A 23,163-nucleotide genomic window follows, 5' to 3' on the forward strand; every position below is an offset into this window, starting at 1 on the left:
TGTAATAATGGTGAACAGAAGCCTCGTATGAACAAGAGCTCGGTGCGACAAAGCCGTCAGCCCACATCGCAGAGATCGAGCGCAGACTCCGCTCCATCTGCAGAGAAACAATGTAATAATGGTGAATAGAAGCCTCGTATGAACATGAGCGCGGTGCGACAAAGCCGTCATCTCACAGCGCAGAGATCGAGCGCAGACTCCGCTCCATCCACAGAGAAACAATGTAATAATGGTGAATAGAAGCCTCGTATGAACAAGAGCTCGGTGCGACAAAGCCGTCATCTCACAGCACAGAGATCGAGCGCAGACTCCGCTCCATCCACAGAGAAACAATGTAATAATGGTGAATAGAAGCCTCGTATGAACATGAGCGCGGTGCGACAAAGCCGTCATCTGACAGCGCAGAGATCGAGCGCAGACTCCGCTCCATCCGCAGAGAAACAATGTAATAATGGTGAATAGAAGCCTCATATGAACATGAGCGCGGTGCGACAAAGCCGTCATCTCACAGCGCAGAGATCGAGCGCAGACTCCGCTCCATCCGCAGAGAAACAATGTAATAATGGTGAATAGAAGCCTCATATGAACATGAGCGCGGTGCGACAAAGCCGTCATCTCACAGCGCAGAGATCGAGCGCAGACTCCGCTTCATCCGCAGAGAAACAATGTAATAATGGTGAATAGAAGCCTCGTATGAACATGAGCGCGGTGCGACAAAGCCGTCATCTCACAGCGCAGAGATCGAGCGCAGACTCCGCTCCATCCGTAGAGAAACAATGTAATAATGGTGAATAGAAGCCTCGTATGAACAAGAGCTCGGTGCGACAAAGCCGTCATCTCACAGCGCAGAGATCGAGCGCAGACTCCGCTCCATCCGTAGAGAAACAATGTAACAATGGTGAATAGAAGCCTCGTATGAACAAGAGCTCGGTGCGACAAAGCCGTCATCTCACAGCGCAGAGATCGAGCGCAGACTCCGCTCCATCCGTAGAGAAACAATGTAATAATGGTGAATAGAAGCCTCGTATGAACAAGAGCTCGGTGCGACAAAGCCGTCATCTCACAGCACAGAGATCGAGCGCAGACTCCGCTCCATCCACAGAGAAACAATGTAATAATGGTGAATAGAAGCCTCGTATGAACATGAGCGCGGTGCGACAAAGCCGTCATCTCACAGCGCAGAGATCGAGCGCAGACTCCGCTCCATCCGCAGAGAAACAATGTAATAATGGTGAACAGAAGCCTCGTATAAACAAGAGCTCGGTGCGACAAAGCCGTCATCTCACAGCACAGAGATCGAGCGCAGACTCCGCTCCATCTGCAGAGAAACAATGTAATAATGGTGAATAGAAGCCTCGTATGAACATGAGCGCGGTGCGACAAAGCCGTCATCTGACAGCGCAGAGATCGAGCGCAGACTCCGCTCCATCTGCAGAGAAACAATGTAATAATGGTGAACAGAAGCCTCGTATAAACATGAGCGCGGTGCGACAAAGCCGTCATCTCACAGCGCAGAGATCGAGCGCAGACTCCGCTCCATCCGCAGAGAAACAATGTAATAATGGTGAATAGAAGCCTCATATGAACATGAGCGCGGTGCGACAAAGCCGTCATCTCACAGCGCAGAGATCGAGCGCAGACTCCGCTTCATCCGCAGAGAAACAATGTAATAATGGTGAATAGAAGCCTCGTATGAACATGAGCGCGGTGCGACAAAGCCGTCATCTCACAGCACAGAGATCGAGCGCAGACTCCGCTCCATCCACAGAGAAACAATGTAATAATGGTGAATAGAAGCCTCGTATGAACATGAGCGCGGTGCGACAAAGCAGTCATCTCACAGCGCAGAGATCGAGCGCAGACTCCGCTCCATCCGCAGAGAAACAATGTAATAATGGTGAATAGAAGCCTCGTATGAACATGAGCACGGTGCGACAAAGCCGTCATCTCACAGCGCAGAGATCGAGCGCAGACTCCGCTCCATCCGCAGAGAAACAATGTAATAATGGTGAATAGAAGCCTCGTATGAACATGAGCGCGGTGCGACAAAGCCGTCATCTCACAGCGCAGAGATCGAGCGCAGACTCCGCTCCATCCGCAGAGATAAGAGGTGTTCTTTACTATTACTATCACTTAGAAACAATCATTGTGAGTTCGTTCTCGCTGCAGTCGGCTGGCAGCGACTCGTGTTCAGGTCAGTTTACCGCACAATGAACAATATAAAAACAATGACAACTGCATTTGTGTCACCAATTTATTACAGGTGGATATTTTATTGTATGGTAAAATGAATGTCGTCATTCAAAAGTACAACTCGTCCGGCAAGAAACAAGCCCTCAATATAAAAAAGTTATGGAAAGAAGGCGAAGAAAAAGCGCAAGTGCAAAGGCGTCAAGTCCCCTGGTCTTTAAAGAGTTAATGAAGAAACAGTCTGGCTGGCACTGATTATGGGGCTCTCTTGGATGCGATGTTTATGAGGCGCACTGTCTTTGTTCATGGAGCAGCTCCGTCCTGCACTGTATGCGGGGCACTGGCTCATCGTTTATAGGGGGACCACTGGATGACGCTGTGGATTGGGGCGCTCGCTAGATGACATTTATGTCTGATGCTGCCCAAGTTGGCACTCTCTGCCGACACTGTAGATGAAGCTCAGCCATCACTTTGCGGGGCACTTTCTGTCTGACGCTGTTTATGGGGTACTGTAAATGGCATGCTATGTTGGGGCACTTTCCAGCTTTGCTCTTGGAGGGCACTGACTCCTCATATAAATGCTCTTCCCCGCATATAATGGGCACAGTGAGTGCAGGATTCGCCTGGCCGGCAGGTCTTCAGCTGCTTTCTGGGAGCTTCGTCTGCAGTGGAGGCATGTTCGGAGGGTGGCCCGGTCATGTGGCCGCCATGTTGGATGCACCCTGTGCTGGAATGCGGCCAGTAGATAATATGGAGCTGATATGAACTCGACATGATGAATTACTACTGAGGAATCCAGAGAATCTGGGGTTTAGCCCCAGGAGTGAATGGCTGCGGCACCCAGGGTTTTAACCCCTGCTTAGCCGAATGTAGACTTCTCAATTGGCTCCTTAACTTCCGCTGATTTATTCTCCCCAGGGGTAAAGCATGAAGCATCCGGAAGGTGCGGTGCATTAATCACTACGGTCCAGACAGAAACCAGTCAGCAATGTGCAACATCACTGGATTTTAGTGCAGAACATTCCCGCCTAAATCACGGAAGGAAATTCTGGCCATTAATGAATAAGACTCCTCACAGTGACACCTGTAGTCACAGACAGCGTCGGACTGGAGCACCTTGGGCCCACGAGAGAAAATCATTCTTGGGGCCCACGATGTAGCTACATAGAAATAAATACAAGACCACCAATTATGTGGTAACACACGCTAATATCCGGGTATAATATAAAGTAGAACAGGTCTTAATTATGTAGCTGGGGTTGGGGAAGCCCCGCTCATAGAATATAATGCAGCCCCCTCATAGAATATAATGCAGCCCCGCTCATAGAATATAATGCAGCCCCGCTCATAGAATGTAATGTAGCCTCCCTCATAGAATATAGTGCAGCCCCCCCTCATAGAATATAGTGCAGCCCCCCTCATAGCATATAATGTAGCCCCGCTCATAGAATATAATGTAGCCCCGCTCATAGAATATAATGCAGACCCCCTCATAGAATATAATGTAGCCTCCCTCATAGAATATAGTGCAGCCCCCCATCATAGAATATAGTGCAGCCCCCCATCATAGAATATAGTGCAGCCCCCCTCATAGCATATAATGTAGCCCCGCTCATAGAATATAATGCAGCCCCGCTCATAGAATATAATGCAGCCCCCCCTCATAGAATATAGTGCAGCCCCCCCTCATAGAATATAGTGCAGCCCCCCTCATAGCATATAATGTAGCCCCGCTCATAGAATATAATGCAGCCCCCCTCATAGAATATAGTGCAGCCCCCCCTCATAGCATATAATGTAGCCCCGCTCATAGAATATAATGCAGCCCCCCTCATAGAATATAATGTAGCCCCGCTCATAGAATATAATGTAGCCCCCCTCATAGAATATAATGTAGCCCCCCTCATAGAATATAATGTAGCCCCGCTCATAGAATATAATGTAGCCCCCCTCATAGCATATAATGCAGCACCCCCTCATAGCATATAATGCAGCCCCCACTCATAGAATATAATGCAGCCCCCACTCATAGAATATAATGCAGCCCCGCTCATAGAATGTAATGTAGCCTCCCTCATAGAATATAATGTAGCCCCCCTCATAGAATATAATGTAGCCCACCTCATAGAATATAATGTAGCCCCGCTCATAGAATATAATGTAGCCCCGCTCATAGCATATAATGCAGCCCCCCCTCATAGCATATAATGCAGCCCCCCCTCATAGCATATAATGCAGCCCCCCCTCATAGCATATAATGCAGCCCCCCCTCATAGCATATAATGCAGCCCCCCTCATAGAATATAATGTAGCCCCCCTCATAGAATATAATGCAGCCCCCCTCATAGAATATAATGTAGCCCCGCTCATAGAATGTAATGTAGCCTCCCTCATAGAATATAATGTAGCCCCGCTCATAGAATATAATGTAGCCCCCCTCATAGAATATAATGTAGCCCCCCTCATAGAATATAATGTAGCCCCCCTCATAGCATATAATGCAGCACTCCCTCATAGCATATAATGCAGCACCCCCTCATAGCATATAATGCAGCCCCCACTCATAGAATATAATGCAGCCCCCCCATAGCATATAATGCAGCCCCCCCTCATAGCATATAATGCAGCCCCCCCTCATAGCATATAATGCAGCCCCCCTCATAGAATATAATGTAGCCTCCCTCATAGAATATAATGTAGCCCCACTCATAGAATATAATGTAGCCCCCCTCATAGAATATAATGTAGCCCCGCTCATAGAATATAGTGTAGCCCCCCTCATAGCATATAATGCAGCCCCCCCTCATAGCATATAATGCAGCCCCCCCTCATAGCATATAATGCAGCCCCCCCTCATAGCATATAATGCAGCCCCCCTCATAGAATATAATGTAGCCCCCTCATAGAATATAATGTAGCCCCGCTCATAGAATATAATGTAGCCCCCCTCATAGCATATAATGCAGCACCCCCTCATAGCATATAATGCAGCCCCCACTCATAGAATATAATGCAGCCCCCCTCATAGAATATAATGTAGCCTCCCTCATAGAATATAATGTAGCCCCACTCATAGAATATAATGTAGCCCCCCTCATAGCATATAATGCAGCCCCCCCTCATAGCATATAATGCAGCCCCCCCTCATAGCATATAATGCAGCCCCCCCATGGCATATAATGTAGCCCCCCTCATAGAATATAATGCAGCCCCCTCATAGCATATAATGCAGCACCCCCTCATAGCATATAATGCAGCCCCCCCTCATAGCATATAATGCAGCCCCCCCTCATAGCATATAATGCAGCCCCCCTCATAGCATATAATGCAGCCCCCCCTCATAGCATATAATGCAGCCCCCCCCATGGCATATAATGTAGCCCCCCTCATAGAATATAATGCAGCCCCCTCATAGCATATAATGCAGCACCCCCTCATAGCATATAATGCAGCCCCCCCTCATAGCATATAATGCAGCCCCCCCTCATAGCATATAATGCAGCCCCCCTCATAGAATATAATGCAGCCCCCCCTCATAGAATATAATGCAGCCCCCCCTCATAGAATATAATACAGCCCCCCCTCATAGAATATAATGCAGTCCCCCTCATAGAATATAATGCAGCCCCCCCTCATAGAATATAATGCAGCCCCCCCTCATACTGTAGAATATAATATAGATGAAACAGTTGTGTAATAATTATATGGGTACTACGGAATCTGATTGCGAGGGACAATATGAGACTGAGACCAAAGTTGATATAAGTAAGTATATTTCACACGAGTGACAAAACTAAACTTCCTGCAACAGAAACACAACACAACATGGAAGTGATATCAGTAAAGCAAAACAGGCTGAGCACTTCCTGCAATTGTAACGAAAACACAGCACAATGTGAAAAAATGTCCTAAGGCCAGGTTCATATTGCGTTAAAACAGCCCGTTCAACGCATAGCATAACGCGATACGCTATACCGCTAGCGCAGATGCTCCATCACTGAATGACGGCACATCGCGAACACGCGCCGCTTTATGGCATGCGTCGCGATGCGCCCTACAATGAAGGGCAATGGCAGCGTTAACGGACTGCCATAACGCAATGTGACCCCGGCCTAAGTGAGCTGGGTACGACCGCTAATAAGAGCCAGGCCAAGAGTATTAATACGCAAGTGCACACGAGGCACTAAACATAGGAGCCCGGCAGCAGATATGAGAGCAAGTACACCGCATTAACGAGGCAGTATTCACACAGCACTAGAGTGGAGAAGTCCAGCAACCATAAGGGTGAAATGCACACGGTAATCAAACGTAGAAGTCCAGCGTGATACAGGAGAAGGTCGCTATATGTACCTATAGGGATGAAAGTCCCCCACAAGTCCAGCAACGCAGCCCAACAGACACAGACCTAAAAGAGATGTCAAAAGTCAGGATTCCTTACTGGCCACAGCAGCTCCAAGGGTGATCAGCTCCACACCAGAAGTCCAGACAGTAGTTGAGCAGAGAAGGGCAGTAGGTAGCAGAGAGGCAGAGTAACGAGCCGCAGGGCGTCCACTAGCAGATGAGCAGGAGCAAGACAGCAACACGATACTCAGGCACAGGAGAACACATGACCCGGACTTAAATAATCAGGGCAGACAGGAAGTTCCATGACGTGGCGAGATACAAGACTCCATCATGGATCAGGGCAAACAGGCACAAAGGAAAGTCTGGAGTCCTTACAACTCGGTTTGTGTCTATGTCCACTGTACGCAAGGTCTGCTCCAGCCATGGGTGCGCTGGGGCTGCTCCGGCCCTGGGTGCGCTGGGGCTGCTCCGGCCCTGGGTGCGCTGGCTCTGCTCCGGCCCTGGGTGCGCTGGGGCTGCTCCGGCCCTGGGTGCGCTGGGGCTGCTCCGGCCCTGGGTGCGCTGGGGCTGCTCCGGCCCTGGGTGCGCTGGGGTTGCTCCGGCCCTGGGGGCGCTGGGGCTGCTCCGGCCCTGGGGGCGCTGGGGCTGCTCCGGCCCTGGGGGCGCTGGGGCTGCTCCGGCCCTGGGGGCGCTGGGGCTGCTCCGGCCCTGGGGGCGCTGGGTCTGCTCCGGCCCTGTGGGCGCTGGGTCTGCTCCGGCCCTGTGGGCGCTGGGTCTGCTCCGGCCCTGTGGGCGCTGGGTCTGCTCCGGCCCTGTGGGCGCTGGGTATGCTCCGGCCCTGGGTGCGCTGGGGCTGCTCCGGCCCTGGGTGCGCTGGCTCTGCTCCGGCCCTGTGGGCGCTGGCTCTGCTCCGGCCCTGGGGGCGCTGGCTCTGCTCCGGCCCTGGGGGCGCTGGCTCTGCTCCGGCCCTGTGGGCGCTGGCTCTGCTCCGGCCCTGGGTGCGCTGGCTCTGCTCCGGCCCTGGGTGCGCTGGCTCTGCTCCGGCCCTGGGTGCGCTGGCTCTGCTCCGGCCCTGGGTGCGCTGGCTCTGCTCCGGCCCTGGGTGCGCTGGCTCTGCTCCGGCCCTGGGTGCGCTGGCTCTGCTCCGGCCCTGGGTGCGCTGGGTCTGCTCCGGCCCTGGGTGCGCTGGGTCTGCTCCGGCCCTGGGTGCGCTGGGTCTGCTCCGGCCCTGTGGGTGCTGGGTCTGCTCCGGCCCTGTGGGCGCTGGGTCTGCTCCGGCCCTGGGTGCGCTGGCTCTGCTCCGGCCCTGGGTGCGCTGGCTCTGCTCCGGCCCTGGGTGCGCTGGCTCTGCTCCGGCCCTGGGTGCGCTGGCTCTGCTCCGGCCCTGGGTGCGCTGGCTCTGCTCCGGCCCTGGGTGCGCTGGCTCTGCTCCGGCCCTGGGTGCGCTGGCTCTGCTCCGGCCCTGGGTGCGCTGGCTCTGCTCCGGCCCTGGGTGCGCTGGGTCTGCTCCGGCCCTGGGTGCGCTGGGTCTGCTCCGGCCCTGGGTGCGCTGGGTCTGCTCCGGCCCTGTGGGTGCTGGGTCTGCTCCGGCCCTGGGTGCGCTGGCTCTGCTCCGGCCCTGGGTGCGCTGGCTCTGCTCCGGCCCTGGGTGCGCTGGGTCTGCTCCGGCCCTGGGTGCGCTGGGTCTGCTCCGGCCCTGGGTGCGCTGGGTCTGCTCCGGCCCTGTGGGTGCTGGGTCTGCTCCGGCCCTGTGGGTGCTGGGTCTGCTCCGGCCCTGGGTGCGCTGGCTCTGCTCCGGCCCTGGGTGCGCTGGGTCTGCTCCGGCCCTGTGGGTGCTGGGTCTGCTCCGGCCCTGTGGGTGCTGGGTCTGCTCCGGCCCTGGGTGCGCTGGCTCTGCTCCGGCCCTGGGTGCGCTGGCTCTGCTCCGGCCCTGGGTGCGCTGGCTCTGCTCCGGCCCTGGGTGCGCTGGCTCTGCTCCGGCCCTGGGTGCGCTGGCTCTGCTCCGGCCCTGGGTGCGCTGGCTCTGCTCCGGCCCTGGGTGCGCTGGCTCTGCTCCGGCCACATGTGTGCAGCGTCTACCATTAGAAATTGATTGATACGTCAGCCATAGAGCGGAGCGCTGAGCGCGACAGTCACGTGACTATTGCCTGTCATGCATCTGAGTCGCGGCATGAACCGTATAGTGACGTTAGGCCGGGGTCACACTAACCGATGCAAAATACGGTCCGTAGTTTACAGGCGTAATACGGATGAATGGCCCCTAAAACAGTGCTCCGTATGTCATCCGTAAGCAAGGTGCGGTCGCGTATTTTGCGCATGTCAGCATCCGTATGTAATCCATATGGCGAGATTTTCTCGCCGGCTTGGAAAATGGACATATAATGGAGCCCTATGACAGGGTTTATAACACAAACCAAAGAATAGATATAGACACATAGAATATATATATATATACACACATGTCATTGAGACCCATATATATATATACAGAATATATTTATATTTCACAGAGTTCTTCATAGCAGAATAGCCGCTAATTCAATTGCCGGCTTTTGTCAAATCATGCCCCAACCCGACATGAAATGACACATGGTCACATACAGTAATCCATTTCATTTCATGTTTTTTTTATATGTCTTTCATTAGTAATTAGATGAGGATTGATGTTTAAATTTTGGGAGGTGTAGGTGCTAATTTAAGGGGTTAATTTGTTGTTAAAAAATGTGTGGGCTCCCGCGGTAATTTGTCAATGCGGGAGCCCACACATTTTTTTACAACAAATTAACCCCTTAAATTAGCACCTACACCTCCCAAAATTTAAACATCAATCCTCATCTAATTACTAATGAAAGACATACAGTTGTGGCCAAAAGTATAGACACCCCTGCAATACTGTCAGATAATATTCAGTTTCTTCCTGAAAATGATTGCAAACACAAATTCTTTGGTATTATTATCTTCATTTAATTTGTCTTAAATGAAAAAACACAAAAGAGAATGAAGCAAAACATTGATCATTTCACACAAAACTCCAAAGATGGGCCAGGCAAAAGTATTGGCACCCTCAGCCTAATACTTGGTTGCACAACCTTTAGCCAAAATAACTGCAACCAACCGCTTCCGGTAACCATCAATGAGTTTCTTACAATGATCTGCTGGAATTTTAGACCATTCTTCTTTGGCAAACTACTCCAGGTCCCTGATATTAGAAGGGTGCCTTCTCCAAACTGCCATTTTTAGATCTCTCCACAGGTGTTCTATGGGATTCAGGTCTGGACTCATTGCTGGTGTTTTAGGCTTTCTCAGGTAAGTTTTGGCAAACTCCAGCCTGGCTTTTTTATGTCTCGGGGTAAGAAGTGGTGTCTTCCTGGGTCTCCTACCATACAGTCCCTTTTCATTCAGATGCCGACGGATAGTACGGGTTGACACTGTTGTACCCTCGGACTGCAGGGCAGCTTGAACTTGTTTGGATGTTAGTCGAGGTTCTTTATCCAACATCCGCACAATCTTGCGTTGAAATCTCTTGTCAATTTTTCTTTTCCGTCCACATCTAGGGAGGTTAGCCACAGTGCCATGGGCTTTACACTTCTTGATGACACTGTGCACGGTAGACACAGGAACATTCAGGTCTTTGGAGATGGACTTGTAGCCTTGAGATTGCTCATGCTTCCTCACAATTTGGTTTCTCAAGTCCTCAGACAGTTCTTTGGTCTTCTTTCTTTTCTCCATGCTCAATGTGGTACACACAAGGACACAGGACAGAGGTTGAGTCAACTTTAGTCCATGTCACCTGGCTGCAAGTGTGATTTAGTTATTGCCAACACCTGTTAGGTGCCACAGGTAAGTTACAGGTGCTACTAATTACACAAATTAGAGAAGCATCACAGGATTTATCGAACAGTGCCAATACTTTTGTCCACCCTCTTTTTTATGTTTGGTGTGGAATTATATCCAATTTGGCTTTAGGACAATTCTTTTTGTGTTTTTTCATTTAAGACAAATTAAATGAAGATAATAATACCAAAGAATTTGTGTTTGCAATCATTTTCAGGAAGAAACTGAGTATTATCTGACAGAATTGCAGGGGTGTCAATACTTTTGGCCACAACTGTACAAAACATGAAATGAAATGGATTACTGTATGTAACCATGTGTCATTTCATGTCGGGTTGGGGAATGATTTGATAGAAGCCGGAAATTGAATTAGCGGCTATTCTGCTATGAAGAACTCTGTGACATATAAATATATATGTTTGTCACAATAACATGTATGTATATATATATATATATATGTATTCTATGTGTCTATATCTATTCTTTCGTTTCTTTATTAAACCTGTCAGTGTGAGTTTACTGTATCGCGCACTGAATTGCCGGCTTTGCTAAAAGACACTGGGTGTGTATTTCTCGCAGGTCACACGTGTGGTCCGTGTGTAATCCGTATTTTTTGCGCACCCATAGACTTGCATTGGCGTATTACGGCCGTAGTACGCTGACAGTCCCAGCATGCTGCGATTGGCACGGAGCGTAGAATACGGATGAGAAATATACGGCTGGTGCAAAGGACCCCATAGAGAATCATTGGTCCGTGTGTAATGCGTGCTTTTAGCGCCTCTCACTCGGCCGTATTCCTCGCCAGTGTGACCCCGGCCTCACCTTATATTTCACGCTACGTCACACTGTCCACAATGGCGGTATGTCCACGCAGGGCCAGAGAAGGCTATAGAGAGGAATACCCAGTGAGCCTGTAAGGACAGAGCGTTGGGTGCTGCGGTAAAGCCGCCGTCCACATCCGATGGCAGCTGCTTTGTCTGACGCTCCCACAGAGAGGCCGCACGCTCCGCCGCATGCTCCGCCGCACGCTCCTGTGTTCTCTATAGGAGAAGGATGGTCAGGGTGAAGTCATCCGCCACCGTCATCTGTCCCCGGCCCCCACACACTAGATTACCCCACTGAACCCATCACTATCACTGGGTTGGGCACATTATTATGGGACCCTCAGTAGAGTGCGGCTTGATACAAGGTGGGCCACGAAAACCAGCAACTCTGTGCTGAGACCGTACAGACCACCATAAGACTACTCTGCCCACAGCAACCAACAGGAGCTCAGCTTTTACTTTACCAGAGCAACCAATCAGAAACGAGCTTTCACTTTACCTCAGCAGAGGTGACTGCGGCCGTCGTCTCCTTCCTGAGGTCGATGTTTCTCTGTGGAGGTCGGTCATATTGTGTGAGTACAACACAGCACATGTGATAGTGGAGGCGAAGTACAGACAGGACTATATGTGTGAGGTGTATATAGGGTGCGGTGTATGAGGTGTATATAGGGTGTGATGTATGAGGTGTATATAGGGTGTGATGTATGAGGTGTATATAGGGTGCGGTGTAGGAGGTGTATATAGGGCGTGGTGTATGAGGTGTATATAGAGTGCGTCTTCCGACAGGTATGTCCATCCACCCAGCTCTCCTGCTGTCTGTCTATGAAGGACACACAGTGCATCACCCAGCTTTGCACATAGACTTGCCTCTGCACCTAGCATTCACATGGTATGCCTTTCAGCTAACCCCAGCTTACCCCAGTGTTATTTATGACCTTGTTTACTCTGGCTTGATCATATGCATCTGGTCCACTCTTAATTGTCTGACCAAGAAGAGCAGAGACCACTCCTCTCTGCTTCACACCTGACTGCACTTAGTTGTACATATATTGCAGAGCACAAGTCTGCATAGACGTCAGTCTGCAGTGTGATTTCTATAAGTGTGTTCTAGAAGTGTGAAGATTAATTTAAGAATTAAAACCAGAATTGGAACTGAAGGTAATTGTACACAGTCACTGTAAACAATGTTTCTGTTTGTTTTCACTTTCACCCCTATAATCCTTCACTTTCTGCTAATTCCCCTAATCCCTACTCCTAGTAAGGAACTGTTCATCTCTTCTTCAATCCTCCCCATCCACCTCACCTCCGCCTCAAAACTGTTCCTTAACATACAATCCTCTGTCTCCAAACACAGACAGCCCCCTCATTCCCTCTCCTGCTCCCACCTGCTAACACTTTCTCTGCTCCTTCTCACTGCTGGTGATATCTCCCCAAATCCTGGTCCTCCTCACCACATTCCCACAGTCATTTCTACCTCCCATCCACGCTCTATCACAACCTTCCGTAACCTCTCCAACCTTATACCCATTCACCCAGCCCCTGCTTCCCCAGTCCCACTAACAGGATCTCTGTGGAACGCTCGCTCTGTCTGCAACAAGTTTTCCTACATCCATGATCTTTTTGTTACTACCAAACTTTCCTTCCTCGCCATCACCGAAACCTGGCTCACCCCTTCTGACACAGCCTCTCCTGCTGCACTTTCATATGGTGGCTTCCACCTTTCTCACACCCCCCGCCCCAGCAGCAAACATGGTGGAGGAGTTGGTTTTCTCCAGTCAGATACCTGCTCCTTCACCCCAATCCCACTGCCACCCTCTGTTACCCTCCCTTCCTTTGAGGTGCACTCTGTGCGCATCTACTCCCCCTCCAACTGGCTGTCATCTACCGCCCCCCAGGGCCAGCCACCACCTTCTTTGACCACTTCACCACCTGGTTACTTCATTTCCTTTCCACGGACATCCCTACTATCATCATGGGCGACTTCAACATCCCCATTGACACTTCCCTCTCAGCTGCCACTAAACTCCTATCTCTCACTTCCTCCTTCGGCCTCACTCAATGGTCTTCTACAGCCACCCACAAAGATGGCCACACACTGGACCTCATCTTCACCTGCCTCTGCTCCCTATCTAACCTCTCTAACTCACCTCTTCCTCTCTCTGACCACAACCTTCTCACATTCTCTTCCCTCTTCACTCCATGTCTACAATCCCCACCCCACAAACTCTCACACCCTCGCAGAAATCTTAAACACCTTGACCTACACTCATTCTCTGAATCCCTCCTCCCTCTCACAGATATAAGTTCCTTACACAATGCGGATGACGCTGCCGCTCTATATAACACCACAATAGCTGTAGCTTTGGAATCCGCTGCTCCACTTACACATACCAAAGCTCGCAAAATCAACAGACAGCCCTGGCACACCAGCCTGACCAAAGAGCTGAGGCGAGCTTCCAGGGCTGCTGAGCGCAGATGGAAAAGATCCCACTCCAACGAGCACTTCATCGCATTCAAACAGTCCCTCACTACTTTCAAGACCACACTCGCCACAGCTAAACAAACCTACTTCTCATCTCTCATATCCTCCCTGTCTCACAACCCTAAACAGTTATTCAACACCTTCAATTCTCTCCTCCGCCCCCCAGCACCTCCTCCCTTCCCACTCATCTCAGCTGAAGACTTTGCCTCATTTTTCAAGCAGAAGATTGATAACATCAGAGAAAGTTTTGGTCAACAACCCCCAGAACCCTTCCTCCCGACTTCCCAGCCCTCCACCTTCAAAACCAACTTCTCCACCATTACAGAAGATCGACTCTCCACTCTACTCTCAAGATCACATCTCACCACCTGTGCACTCGACCCGATCCCATCCCACTTCATACCAAACCTCACCACAGTCTTCATCCCAACCCTAACCCATCTCTTCAACCTATCACTAACAACTGGTGTTTTCCCCTCAAGCTTTAAACATGCCTCCATCACACCTATCCTCAAAAAGCCCTCTCTTGACCCATCCTCTGTATCTAGCTATCGCCCTATATCACTTCTCCCCTACGCCTCCAAGCTACTGGAACAACATGTCTACCTTGAGCTGTCCTCCCATCTCTCTTCTTGCTCCCTCTTCGACCGCTTACAATCTGGCTTCCGGTCACACCACTCCACTGAAACTGCCCTTAATAAGGTCACCAATGACCTCTTAACTGCCAAGAGCAAGCGACACTACTCTGTCCTCCTCCTCCTGGACCTGTCGGCTGCCTTTGACACAGTGGACCATTCCCTATTATTACAGACCCTCTCATCCCTCGGCATCACAGACTTGGCCCTATCCTGGATCTCATCATACCTAACAGACTGGACATTCAGCGTCTCCCACTCACACACCACCACCTCACCTCGCCCCCTATCTGTCGGAGTCCCACAAGGTTCAGTCCTTGGGCCCCTGCTGTTCTCTATTTACACCTTTGGCCTGGGACAGCTCATAGAATCTCATGGCTTTCAGTATCATCTCTACGCTGATGACACACAGATCTACATCTCTAGACCAGATATCACCTCCCTACTAACCAGAATCCCTGAATGTCTGTCCACTATTTCATCCTTCTCCGCTAGATTTCTGAAACTCAACATGGACAAAACAGAATTCATCATCTTTTCCCCATCTCACGTGACCCCCCCTACGAACCTATTAATTACAGTAAATGACTGCCCACTCTCCCCAGTCCCACAAGCTCGCTGCCTCGGAGTAATCCTTGATGCTAATCTCTCCTTCAAACCACATATCCAAGCCCTTTCCACTTCCTGCCGACTTCAACTCAAAAATATTTCACGAATCCGTTCATTCCTCACCCAAGAATCTGCAAAAACCCTAGTCCATGCCCTCATCATCTCTCGCCTTGACTACTGCAACCTCCTGCTCTGTGGCCTCCCCTCAAACACTCTCGCACCCCTCCAATCTATTCTAAACTCTGCTGCCCGACTAATCCACCTGTCCCCCCGCTATTCCCCAGCATCTCCCCTCTGTCAATCCCTTCACTGGCTCCCAATTGCCCAGAGACTCCATTACAAAACCCTAACCATGACATACAAAGCCATCCACAACCTGTCTCCTCCATACATCTGTGACCTCGTCTCCCGGTACTTTCCTGCACGCAACCTCCGATCCTCACAAGTTCTCCTTCTCTACTCCCCTCTTATCTCCTCTTCCCACAATCGCATACAAGATTTCTCTTGCGCATCACCCCTACTCTTGAACTCTCTACCACAACATATCAGACTCTCACCTACCATCGAAACCTTCAAAAAGAGCCTGAAGACCCACCTCTTCCGACAAGCCTATAACCTGCAGTAACCACCGATCCACCAAACCGTTGCACGACCAGCTCTACCCTTGCCTACTGTATTCTCACCCATCCCTTGCAGATTGTGAGCCCTCGCGGGCAGGGTCCTCTCTCCTCCTGTACCAGTTATGACTTGTATTGTTTAAGATTATTGTACTTGTTTTTATGTATACCCCTCCTCACATGTAATGCGCCATGGAATAAATGGCGCTATAACAATAAATAATAATAATAATAATAATAATAATATAGGGTGTGATGTATGAGGTGTATATAGGGTGCGGTGTATGAGGTGTATATAGGGTGTGATGTATGAGGTGTATATAGGGTGCGGTGTATGAGGTGTATATAGGGTGCGGTGTATGAGGTGTATATAGGGTGTGATGTATGAGGTGTATATAGGGTGTGGTGTATGAGGTGTATATAGGGTGTGGTGTATGAGGTGTATATAGGGTGTGATGTATGAGGTGTATATAGGGTGTGATGTATGAGGTGTATATAGGGTGCGGTGTATGAGGTGTATATAGGGTGTGATGTATGAGGTGTATATAGGGTGTGATGTATGAGGTGTATATAGGGTGTGGTGTATGAGGTGTATACAGGGTGTGATGTGTGAGGTGTATACAGGGTGTGATGTATGAGGTGTATATAGGGTGTGATGTATGAGGTGTATATAGGGTGTGATGTATGAGGTGTATATAGGGTGTGATGTATGAGGTGTATATAGGGTGTGATGTGTGAGGTGTATATAGGGTGTGATGTATGAGGTGTATATAGGGTGCGGTGTATGAGGTGTATACAGGGTGTGATGTATGAGGTGTATACAGGGTGTGATGTATGAGGTGTATACAGGGTGTGATGTGTGAGGTGTATATAGGGTGTGATGTATGAGGTGTATACAGGGTGTGATGTATGAGGTGTATACAGGGTGTGATGTATGAGGTGTATACAGGGTGCGGTGTATGAGGTGTATACAGGGTGCGGTGTATGAGGTGTATATAGGGTGCGGTGTATGAGGTGTATACAGGGTGCGGTGTATGAGGTGTATACAGGGTGTGATGTATGAGGTGTATACAGGGTGTGGTGTATGAGGTGTATATAGGGTGCGGTGTATGAGGTGTATACAGGGTGCGGTGTATGAGGTGTATATAGGGTGCGGTGTATGAGGTGTATACAGGGTGCGGTGTATATACGGTGCGGTGTATGAGGTGTATATAGGGTGCGGTGTATGAGGTGTATATAGGGTGTGGTGTATGAGGTGTATACAGGGTGTGATGTATGAGGTGTATACAGGGTGCGGTGTATGAGGTGTATACAGGGTGCGGTGTATGAGGTGTATACAGGGTGTGATGTATGAGGTGTATACAGGGTGCGGTGTATGAGGTGTATACAGGGTGTGATGTATGAGGTGTATACAGGGTGTGGTGTATGAGGTGTATATAGGGTGCGGTGTATGAGGTGTATACAGGGTGCGGTGTATGAGGTGTATATAGGGTGCGGTGTATGAGGTGTATACAGGGTGCGGTGTATATACGGTGCGGTGTATGAGGTGTATATAGGGTGCGGTGTATGAGGTGTATACAGGGTGTGGTGTATGAGGTGTATATAGGGTGCGGTGTATGAGGTGTATACAGGGTGCGGTGTATGAGGTGTATACAGGGTGTGATGTATGAGGTGTATACAGGGTGCGGTGTATGAGGTGTATACAGGGTGTGATGTATGAGGTGTATACAGGGTGTGGTGTATGAGGTGTATATAGGGTGTGGTGTATGAGGTGTATACAGGGTGCGGTGTATGAGGTGTATATAGGGTGCGGTGTATGAGGTGTATACAGGGTGCGGTGTATATACGGTGCGGTGTATGAGGTGTATATAGGGTGTGATGTATGAGGTGTATACAGGGTGTGATGTATGAGGTGTATACAGGGTGCGGTGTATGAGGTGTATATAGGGTGCGGTGTATGAGGTGTATACAGGGTGTGGTGTATGAGGTGTATATAGGGTGCGGTGTATGAGGTGTATATGAGGTGCATTTTTCCCACGCTCATCAGTTCACCTCAGGTCAGCCAGGGGACTCCACGCAGCCTCACTGGCGTCCCTGGTTGGCCTGGCAGTGGTTTACATTGGGCTGGTTGCATTAGCACTGGTCCCGTTATAAACCATTTAACCCCTTGTGATGGATTGCAGCGGGGGATCTGACTGACCAGCGGAGAGGTAAGGATATTGTTGTTTTTTTGCTTTATTTTTGTTTCAGGTCGATGGTTTATTTATGGATTAGCAGAGGAATAAATCTGGTCAAAAACTTGTTGTCTTTATTTCATTAAAATAATTTTTACTTAAGGTCTGTGTGTTTAACCGTTTAATAGTCTAGAATTAATAATGGATCGGTGTCTTATTGACACCTCTCCATTATTAATCGGCTTAATGTCACCTTCCAATAGCAAGGTACATAACTCCATTAATATTACCCCATATCCCACCGCTACACGGGAGTGGGATGAGAGAATATAAGTGCCAGAAAAGGCGCCTCTTCTGGGGTGTCTGTGGGCGGGGCAAAAACAATGGTCCCTCTCAAGGTCTCAAGGCTATTAAAATCTGCCCTCACCTGCTTTACCTCTCTTGGTGAGAAATTGCCACGGGAGCCCATGCAATTTTTTTCAACAAATTAACCCCTTAATTTAACACCTACATGTCCAAAATTTTGCACACATACCCTCATCTAATTATTAGTCAAAGACATATAAAAAATAAATGAAATGAAATGTTTAACTGTATGTAACCATGTGTCATTTCATGTCAGGTTGGGGAATGATTTTACAGAAGCAATTGATTTAGTGGCTATTCTGCTATGTAGAACTCTGTGAAATATAAATATATACTGTATATACAGTATGTGTGTCTCAATGATATGTGTCTATACCTATTCTTTTGGGCTCCATTATGTGTCCATTTTGAAAGCCGCTGACAAAATCTTGCCAGACGGATGTCACAAAATCGCATCCTCGCATTACAATTGGACGATAGACGGATCACTGTTCAGGAAACATTTGGGCGATTGTCGTCCGTCAAAAAAGGGCCGATCTTTTTAGACGTTGTGTGTGACTCCAGCCTAAGATAACAAACAGGAACGTGGATGCAGGCAGAGCCGGGGTTAACAGGTTTATTTACAGGGGAAATTACGCCATGCAGGGAGATAAAAGAGTTAAACGGTATTAAAGGCACAGTACAATAATAACCAATGGCGGATCTTAATAGGGGCGGATGGGGCGGTCGCCCCGGGCCCAAGGTTTTTTGGGGGCCCAGGGCACTGGCGTAGCGTGGTGGGGGGGCGGTCCGCCCCAGGCGGCATGTGTGTGGGGGCGGCGCGGCAGCAGCAATTCCACCCTGCAGTGCAGTGCAGCGGCGGGCAGGGAGCGATGCGATCACGGCAGCTCCACTGCCTGCAAGAGTGAATAGCAGGAGCGGAGCGGCAAGGGTCCGTCCTGCTTCCTGCCCGGAGGCCGCGCTTCCTGTTTCACACAGAGGAGCGCCGCTGAATGACGTCATCATTCAGCGGCCGCTGCTGTGTGAGGGAGGAAGCTCGGGCGATGCTGCGGACAGGTGAGAGGAGAGAGGTGGTGTCTTGTGTGTCTGTCTGTCTGTCTGTCTGTCTGTCTATGTCTGTGTGTATGATGGAGCAGGCAATGATGGGAGTGATGGTCTAGAAGGCAGTGATGGGGTGAAGGAGCAGACAATGATGGGGGTGATGGAGCAGGCAGTGATGGGGTGATGGAGCAGGCAATGATGGGGTGATGGAGCAGACAATGATGGGGTGATGGAGCAGACAATGATGGGGTGATGGAGCAGACAATGATGGGGGTGATGGAGCAGACAATGATGGGGTGATGGAGCAGGCAGTGATGGGGTGATGGAGTGATGGAGCAGGCGGTGATGGAGCAGGCAATGATGGGGTGATGGAGCAGGCAATGAGGGGAGTGATGGGGGTGATGGAGCAGGCAGTGATGGGGTGATGGAGCAGGCAATGAGGGGAGTGATGGGGTGATGGAGCAGGCAATGATGGGGTGATGGAGCAGACAATGATGGGGTGATGGAGCAGGCAATGATGGGGTGATGGAGCAGACAATGATGGGGTGATGGAGCAGGCAATGATGGGGGTGATGGAGCAGGCAGTGATGGGGTGATGGAGCAGACAATGATGGGAGTGATGGGGTGATGGAGCAGGCAATGAGGGGAGTGATGGGGGTGATGGAGCAGGCAATGATGGGGTGATGGAGCAGACAATGATGGGGTGATGGAGCAGGCAATGATGGGGGTGATGGAGCAGACAGTGATGGGGGTGATGGAGCAGACAGTGATGGGGGTGATGGGGTGATGGAGCAGGCGGTGATGGAGCAGGCAATGAGGGGAGATGGAGCAGACAATTATGGGAGTGATGGAGCAGACAATTATGGGAGTGATGGGGTGATGGAGCAGGCAATGATGGGGGTGATGGAGCAGACAATGATGGGGGTGATGGAGCAGGCAGTGATGGGGTGATGGAGCAGGCAATGATGGGAGTGATGGGGGTGATGGAGCAGGCAATTATGGGGTGATGGAGCAGACAATGATGGGGGTGATGGAGCAGGCAGTGATGGGGTGATGGAGCGTGATTTTGTGCGTATTGGCCGTAGGCCTACAGCTTATGTGCAACGTCTTTTTAGGCCATGTCCACACGTGGTGGAATGGTGGCGGGTTTTCCGTATGGACCCGCAGCAAACCAAGTGCTGCAGTCCGTACGGCTGTCAATTCCCGCACGGGGACCGCAGCGCTCAGGTGGGAAGGGGGGTACAGGGGCCCAGGTTTTATGAACAGCCCCGGGCCCATAGTCCACTTAATCCGCCACTGATAATAACGGTACAAATATATGACAATTTGTGTACCAGGTATATCAGGGAGTCCTTACTCTGCAGCTTCTGCTGCGTACTCAATAGCGCCGACAATGGCGGGCGCTGCGCCTCCTCCTGGAGGTCACTGTAAATGTTGGTCAGCCTTCTGGTGACAGTGGTTGGTCTCCGGCACCTTCCACTGCCCATTGTCCATATATTAACGTGGCTAATAAAGGCACGGGCCACAGTCATGTAGGGGCCCAATGTGGCTCCTCAACTGTTTCCACTATTAGCGTCCGGTCAAAAATGTCAGGACAACTATCCACTGACCCAGTCAGGGCGCAAGTGTCAGTCTGGTATATTGTCTCTTGTGCAGCATGTGTGCGGTACTCACGGTCACGTAGGGCACAGCACCCGGTACTCTGGCAGTCACTGGACACGCACTGTACGTCCTGGTCTCCACTGATGGCGGCGAGAGACGGCGGACGCTGGTGCGCGTGGCACTGCTCCGTGTGCACGGCTAGGCACTCTCTAACTCAGCTTTACACAGCTCTGCCCTCTCTGGCTCGGCTTCACACGGCTCTGCCCTCTCTGGCTCGCCTTCACACGGCTCTGCACTCTCTGGCTCGCCTTCACACGGCTCTGCACTCTCTGGCTCGCCTTCACACGGCTCTGCACTCTCTGGCTCGCCTTCACACGGCTCTGCACTCTCTGGCTCGCCTTCACACGGCTCTGCACTCTCTGGCTCGCCTTCACACGGCTCTGCACTCTCTGGCTCGCCTTCACACGGCTCTGCACTCTCTGGCTCGCCTTCACACGGCTCTGCACTCTCTGGCTCGCCTTCACACGGCTCTGCACTCTCTGGCTCACCTTCACACGGCTCTGCACTCTCTGGCTCACCTTCACACGGCTCTGCACTCTCTGGCTCACCTTCACACGGCTCTGCACTCTCTGGCTCACCTTCACACGGCTCTGCACTCTCTGGCTCACCTTCACACGGCTCTGCACTCTCTGGCTAGCCTTCACACGGCTCTGCACTCTCTGGCTCAGCTTCACACGGCTCTGCACTCTCTGGCTCACCTTCACACGGCTCTGCACTCTCTGGCTCAGCTTCACACGGCTCAGCACTCTCTGGCTCAGCTTCACACGGCTCTGCACTCTCTGGCTCAGCTTCACACGGCTCAGCACTCTCTGGCTTAGCTTCACACGGCTCAGCACTCTCTGGCTCGGCTTCACACGGCTCTGCACTCTCTGGCTCGCCTTCACACAGCTCTGCACTCTCTGTACAGCGGTCTCTGTCTCTCTCATCAGGTGCAGCACTGCCTGTCACTGCCCCGGAACTCTCTTGGGGGAAAGGCAGGGTGCGCCGCTCACCGTTCTCCCGGCTGCTCTCAGCGCAGCCCTCTGCACTTGAGTCTGCCACTTCGCTTGCTTTTCCCTTTTATCCTGCCGACGCCTTTTCAGCTTCCCCCCACCCTCCTGTCACTTCTGGAAGCTCCTTCTCCCTCAAGCTTCCCCCAGACTGCAGGGGAAACTCCGCCTCCCTAATCCTTCCTCCCGGGGACAGAGTATGCAGCCTCTCAAGTTCCGGACCCAGCATGCAGGTACCTGTTAGTGATGGTCAGTCCGGCTCTTTTTGGTGATCTGGCTCTCACGGTTCCGCTTAAGTGGATCCCAATTGCATATGTGTTCAGGCGTCCGAAACCCCGCCCACCTACCACATTAACCCCTGCCCACTTTCTAGGAACCAATGAATTTGCTGAGTGGGCGGGGTTTTGTTTGGGTGGGCGGAGTTACGTCTGCCGAACATCGGGATTTTACGCCCAGTAGCCTGTTTCACACTTCCGTTTTTTCAAATCCGTCAAAATCCGTTGGTTTCCGTAAAAAAACGGATCCGCCATTTTTTTGCAGGATCCGTTTTTTTTGTCCCATAGACTTCCATTAGTGGTTACCGTGGATCCGTCAAAAAAACGGATCCGTTTTTTTAAAAACGGATCCGTTTGCATCAGTTTCCGTCAAAAAACGGAAACGGATCCGTTTGGCGGACACAAAAACGGAAGTGTGAAACAGGCCTAAGAGCCATTCGGGGATTTTAGTGGCTCTCACTGGGGTGCCGGCTCCCATCACTAATACCTGTGGTCCGGTCCACCTCCTTACACAACCACACCCATCAGTTATACTGGCATACACAATATTATCTAAGACTAGGTTCACATTTGCGGATGGCCGAGCTTTGGAGGGCTGCGGACTTCCTCCGTGAAGCTCTGCATACTGCCGCACCTCTTCCTGTCAGCTCCGCCTACGTCCGCATGCGGCCTGCGTACCTATCTTTTACATTGGGTATGCAGGTTGTGCGGATATATGTGGATGCCTCCACATGCGTCGTTTTGACGATGCGGCGACCCGCGTTGAATGCGACATGTTGCTAATTGACACGGTCGCCGCATCGTCAAACCGACGCATGCGGAGGCATCAGCATACATCCGCACAACCTGCATACCCAATGTTAAAGATAGGTACGCAGGCCACATGCGGTCGTAGGCGGAGCTGACCAGAGGAGGTGCGGCAGTGGGCGCAGCGTCACGGGGGAAGTCCGCAGCCCTCCGCAGCTCGGCCATCCGCAAATGTCAACCTAGTCTAATATATTGGCTGATAACTGCGAAATAATAGAAAATTGGCTTGTCTAGGATCATGAACCACAGTATTCACGCTTCACCTGTGAATGCCGTCATAGCAGGCCTTATGAGTGCACCTCATCTCGTATCAA

At 50.9% G+C, this 23,163-nt stretch overlaps 1 long non-coding RNA gene across 1 annotated transcript in view; it reads right to left on the reverse strand.

Annotated features, from left to right (window-relative positions):
• Positions 1-22,074, reverse strand: part of LOC141073666 (uncharacterized) — a 40,344-nt gene extending 18,270 nt beyond the window's left edge. Inside the window, exon 1 of the long non-coding RNA XR_012227036.1 lies at positions 22,005-22,074. This is a non-coding gene — a long non-coding RNA (uncharacterized lncRNA). The remainder of the gene's footprint in view (positions 1-22,004) is intronic.
• Between the last annotated feature and the right edge of the window lie 1,089 nt (positions 22,075-23,163).

The sequence above is a fragment of the Dendrobates tinctorius genome, unplaced genomic scaffold (assembly GCF_039654945.1).
Source record: "Dendrobates tinctorius isolate UK_male_01 unplaced genomic scaffold, ASM3965494v1 ptg000311l, whole genome shotgun sequence".
In the NCBI taxonomy this organism is placed as follows: domain Eukaryota; kingdom Metazoa; phylum Chordata; class Amphibia; order Anura; family Dendrobatidae; genus Dendrobates; species Dendrobates tinctorius.